We start from the raw sequence: 6,369 nt of genomic DNA on the forward strand, positions 1-6,369 counted from the left end.
GATTTCCGACTTTGTTAAAATCAGGGTGGGAGGGCATTGGAAAGCGTAAATGACAAGGCAAATGTGGATCCAAACATGTTTAGAATTAACTTTCAAATTTAAAGTGCGTTTAATTTTTTAAATTAAATATTTGTGTTGTATTTTCATATATATTAGTAACCTAAATTTATCGTGCACATTTTTTTATCGGTTAAAAATAAAAATTTGTTTGATACTTTTTTTTCTATATTTGTCAATGATAAAAATAATATATATATATATATATATATATATATATATATATATATATATATATATATATATATATATATATATATATATATATATATATATATATATATATATATATATATATATATATATATATATATATATATATATATATATATATATATATATATATATATACCGTCAATGTAAAATATTAGTATTCTGTCATATCAGACATTTAATTTTAAAATATTGACATGAGATGGTTTAATGTTATAATTCTATTGTTATACATTTTGATAGCTTTAACTCCTTCATAATTTTCCATCGATCTTAATTTCATCATCGGGGTACCGAAGGAGCATTCTAAACCTGGTGATGTCATTAGATGAAAGAAAATATTAGCATTATGAATTAGAAGTAAGTTTACTGGACACGAGTATGAAATTCAATTGTGGATAAATCATTAGTCAATGACTTGAGTAGTTGCAATTGATGAACTTGAAGTCAAATACATAAGAAAATCACTTTTCTTTTTGTTGAAATTGTGCTTCGCTATGTTCAACAATGTCATTTTCCTTTTTATATCGTCCAAAATTTGTTCCTTCTTCCACTGGACGTCTTTCATTTGCTTCTCAATTTCAACTTGCTCATTAAATCCAACTGATCTTACTGGTTTGGGGAATTTTATATTAACATCTTCCCTGCAAGATTTTTAAAAGAATTTTAAAGCATCTATTTTGTCAGACCCTTTTTTGAATAACATTGAAAAATGCAATTAATCTAGCAAAATCACATCTTGAGAGATAAATAAAAAGATTTCTAGAAAATTTTTGGCCTATAATATTTTTCAGAAGATATGAAAATAAATTGGCTTTTCATATTCTTACCATTTGCCCAAGAAAAATACACAGCAACTCCAAATCATTCCTCTATCTAAAGAAAAAGCTTCGTCAGTTATGAAAGGAAGTGCTTGAATCATTTCAGTCCTAGTCTTATATACTTGTAGATGAGAAAAGAGATTATAAAATAGTTTTTCTCTGATGCCAAAACCACTCGAAGTTACACAAAATAGGTTCATGGTGTCTATATGAATCATATTCACAGCAAACCCAAGAAATTCAGCCGGACACTTCCCATTAGGCAATCTTGCATTTAAAATGTCCAATTTACCGGCATAAGACCTAAAACAAAAAGTGAAAAAAAAGGTTTAAAACATAGATTTATCAACAACCACAAATAAAAGACAAATTAGATTGTTGTAGTCGTACATTAGAGATTTAAGACATATGAACAAAAATCGACCGTTCAAAGACCTTCCAATAGTTGAACCTACCTATGAAAATCCCTACTTTTATCTATGTAGCTCTCTTTGTCATATATTTCAATAACTTTAACTTCTTCATAAGTTTTACAAATAATCGTCAACATAGTCTCCACTCCAAGATACTCTTAGAAAAATCTACATTAATAAATAATAAACATATTTTATATTTTTTTTTTTATCTATCATTGATAAATATTTGTTTGGTTTAATTTTTTTATGAATCAAATAAAAAACTTTGTTCCAGATTTTTTATAACCAACATGACAAATATTTGTTTCGTATTATTTTAATTAAACATTGATAAGTATTTGTTCTGTATTTTATTTTGATGGGTCATACACAATTGAGTGAATCATCTCCTACAACTCTTCTATAAGTGAATCATCGCCTTTAACAAATGTGGGATTATAAAAAAAAATTGAACATGGGCAAGCATATTAAATTGAAACTGTGGCACATAAAACTCAGTATGTTCCAACTTCCAAGCGGTGGCATATAGGATCAATGATATATAAAGTTGAATCAAGTAAGTCTCAAGTCTTTTATAGAACTAATAGCATAAAGTAAAGCCAAATAAATCCCAAGTAATGGTTTGCTAAATGAACATATCATTGAAGTAGTTGATATCATCAACTAATGCAATATGTAAGAAGCTTAGGTGACTTATCTTTGAGTGATGGTGGAGTTTGAAGGTAACAGATCAAACTACTCTCTTCTGATATATATTGACTTGCAAAGGATTTGTTGCAAAAGTGAAAAATAGGTTACAAAGAGAGGGTCTTTATATAGAGACCAAGGAAACATAAATAGACATAACATTTAATGATTAACTATTTCCTATGAAAGTTTGTCTGCCCTAGAGAATCTGTCTTTTGCCTTTCCAAGACTGCATTTAAATTTATCCAACAAAACTCCCCCATAAATTAAATGCTCCTTCGGTCAATTAATCCCAGCATTATCTTGCCTCTGTCGAATATCTCCTTCGACAATGGTTTTGTGAAAATATCTGCAGCTTGATCCTTGCTTGCCACATGCTTCAGTTCGACGCTTCCATTTTTCACATGTTCTCGAATGAAATGAAAGCGTACGTCGATGTGTTTACTTCTTTCATGATTCACTGGATTCTTCGCCAGTTCGATTGCTGATTTGTTGTCGACTTGCACTATGGTTGCATTTTCCTGCTTCTGCTCTAACTCACATAACAATCTTCTAAGCCATATAGCATGGCATACACACCATGATGCAGCCACGTATTCTGCTTCGCATGTCGACCGTGTTACAATTGGTTGCTTCCTTGAGAGCCATGTGAAAGCAGTGTTTCCCATAAAGAATACATATCCTGATGTACTTTTTCGATCGTCTATATCTCCACACCAATCGCTGTCGGAGTAACCTGTTAGCTTGTAATCTTCTGCTTTTGAGTAAAACATTCCAAGTGACACAGTTCCTTGGATATAACGAAGAATTCTCTTCAAAGCTTTCCAGTGTGAGTGATCTGGTTCTTCCATAAATCGACTCAAGATTCCGACACTTAGAGAAAGATCTGGTCTAGTACATGTGAGATATCCAAGACTTCCGACCAAGCTTCGAAATTTGTTTGCTTCGACACGTTTCCCCCCATCAAATTTTGAAAGCTTGGCTCCTGGCTCCATTGGTGTCGAGATTGGATTGCAACCTTCCATTTTGAACCTCTTCAGAATGTCCTTTGCATATTTTTCTTGTGAGACAAAAATTCCAGTTTCTTCTTGTCGAACTTCCAGACCAAGAAAGAAGCTCATTCGACCTAAGTCCGTCATTTCAAATTCTCGTGTCATTCGACCTTTGAATTCTTCGATCATTTGATCACTGTTGCCCAGGAAAATCAAGTCGTCGACATAGAGTGCAACGAGCAGTATATCTCCTTTATACTTCTTTACATATAGGGCATGTTCATAAGGACATTGTTGGAAACCATTCTTTTTGAAGTAAGTATCAATACGTGTATTCCATGCACGAGGTGCCTACTTTAATCCATAAAGTGCTTTCTTGAGTCTTAGCACTTTTTCTTCGCTTCCGTTTTTCATGTATCCTGGTGGTTGTTCGACATAGACTTCTTCTTCGAGCACACCATTCAAAAATGCTGATTTGACATCCATTTGAAATATTGGCCATTTGAGCTGAGCAGCTTGAGAAATCAGCAGTCGAATTGTCTCCATTCTTGCAACTGGTGCGAATACTTCGTCATAATCTATTCCTTCCTTCTGCCTGTATCCTTTTGCCACAAGTCGCGCCTTGTACCTTTCGACTTTTCCTTGAGCATTCATCTTTTTCTTAAACACCCACTTCACACTAATGGTTCGACTTCCTTTTGGTAACTCTGCTAGTTCCCAAGTTTTGTTGTGTTCGATAGCTTTAATTTCTTCGTCCATGGCATTCTTCCACTTCTCATCTCTCCATGCTTCTTCGAAACTAATGTTTTCAGAATCTGCCAGTAGACACACAAGATGTACTTCTTCTGTATTATCATACAACTCTTGCAGGCTTCTCATTCTGGGCTGTGAGGATTCGTCTTCACTATCAGAGTATTCAAACCTTGGCAATTGATTTTGGGTTGTTGGTATACCGACTGAGGGTTCTTCAGTTTCGACTATGTCTTCTGTCGAATTGTTCCAGTCCCACCTACTTGCTTCATTCACTCGAACATCTCTACTTACTACCACCTTTTTGTTTATGGGATCGAATAACCTGTATCCTTTTGTTTTCTCATCATACCCAATTAATATATATTTCTGACTCTTGTCTTCAAGCTTCGTTCTTCGTTGATCTGGTACATGTGCATAAGCAACACTACCAAATACTTTAAAATGAGATATGGTCGGTTTCTGTCCACTCCACGCTTCTTGCGGTGTTCGATCTCCCAACTTTGAATGCGGACATCTATTTTGAACATAGATTGAATATTGCACAGCTTCTGCCCAAAATTCCTTCGACATGTTCTTACTTTTGAGCATTGAACGAACCATGTCAAGGACTGTTCGATTTTTCCTTTCAGCAACCCCATTTTGTTGAGGTGAGTATGTTGCAGTTAGAAATCTCCTTATACCCTGCTCCTCGCAATACTTCATGAAAGCTGTCGAAGTATATTCTCCTCCTCTGTCAGAACGGAGTGCTTTGATGTGTCGATCAGTCGATTTTTCAACCATTACCTTGAACCTTTTGAATGCTTCGAATGCTTCAGATTTTTCTCTCAGGAAGTAGACCTAAGTCTTTCTTGAGAAATCATCGATGAAGGAAATAAAATACTTCTTGCCACTAAAGGATTCTGGAGTGATTGGTCCACAGAAATCAGTGTGAATTAATTCAAGGATGTGCTTAGCATGATATTCTGCCTTCTTTTGAAAAGAAGTTCTCATCTGCTTGCCAAAAACACAATTTTCACAAAATTTTCCTTCAAACTCCATGTTAGGCAATCCATGTACCATGTTTCTTCCCGCTAATCTCTTTAACCCAGCATGATGTAAGTGACCAAAACGTAGATGCCACAGAGTTGCTTGGTCTTCAGTGTCGATTTTCAAACATTTTTCTCGAACGCTTCTCAGATTCAGCTTGTACATTCGATTCCTTCCCATCTCAACTTGAGCAATTTGGTGCCCTGATTTATCCTTCAAATGCAGTATTCGATCCTTCATGAATATCGAATATCCCTTCTCCGTAAGTTGCCCCAGACTTAGAATATTTGCTTTTAGATCTGGTACATAATAAACATCTTGTATTTTTCCAGGTACGTCTTCTTTCTGCAAATAACAAATTGTTCCTTTGCCTTCGACCTTTACCTTCGACGCATCTCCAAAAGATACATGACCATCTTCAATTTTCTTTATTTCTTTGAATAGATGTTTGTGACCACACATATGATTACTTGCTCCTGAGTCAAGGTACCATATGGTGTCATCTTCTGTGTTTGTCTCCTTTTGGGTCATTAATAGGAATCCTTCATTTGATTCTGTTTCTAGTGCGAAATTTGTTGTCTCTTCGACTTTCCTCCTGAATCGACAGTCTTTTGCAAGGTGTCCCCCTTTTCCACAATTGTAGCAACTGTATGAGTTGCAATCCTTCGCAAAATGTCCATGTTTATTGCATTTGTAGCATTCGATGTTGGAGTTCGACCTGCCACCTCTATGACCACGTCCTCGACCACGCCAATTTTGTTGACTTGCCTGTCCTCTTTCGAAATTGTTGTTCTGATAGCTTCGACCACCATCTCGACCTCCACGACCACGTCCTCGACCACGCCAGTTTTGAGATAAAAGTGCCCTTTCATCTCTAGTGGATTCCTTTGTCTGTTCTGCATTATCAAGTGTCTCCTCCTTCTTTTGTATTTTGCGTTGTTCGTGTGCCTCAAGTGAACCAGCTACTTCTTCGACAGTGATTGTCGCAAGGTCCTTCGACTCCTCTATTGCACATACTATATTTTCGAATTTTTCAGTCAAAGATCTTAAAATCTTTTCGACAACTCGAGCATCGGTCATTGCTTCTCCATTTCGCTTCAGTTGATTTACAACTGTTTGCACACGCGTGATGTAGTCCGACACGGACTCCGTCTCCTTCATCTTCATCCTTTCTAATTCTCCTCGAAGAGTTTGCAAACGAACTTGCTTGACTCTATTTGCTCCTCTGAACACCGTCTCTAGTGTATCCCACGCTTGCTTCGAAGTAGTTGAACCAGCAATCTTCTCAAAACCAGATCCGTCTACTGCTCTAAACAACATGTATAATGCCGTTTTGTCTTTCGACCGCGTCTCTTTCAACGCCTTGTTCTGGGCTGCTGTATTTCCCGTCGTGGTTTCTGGTTC

At 35.8% G+C, this 6,369-nt stretch overlaps 1 pseudogene; it reads right to left on the reverse strand.

Moving 5' to 3' along the window:
* Nucleotides 1–604: 604 nt before the first annotated feature.
* On the reverse strand, nt 605–1,641 carry LOC131606519 (protein DEFECTIVE IN MERISTEM SILENCING 3-like; annotated as a pseudogene).
* Between the last annotated feature and the right edge of the window lie 4,728 nt (nt 1,642–6,369).

This window comes from Vicia villosa, linkage group LG5, assembly GCF_029867415.1.
Source record: "Vicia villosa cultivar HV-30 ecotype Madison, WI linkage group LG5, Vvil1.0, whole genome shotgun sequence".
Lineage (NCBI taxonomy): Eukaryota > Viridiplantae > Streptophyta > Magnoliopsida > Fabales > Fabaceae > Vicia > Vicia villosa.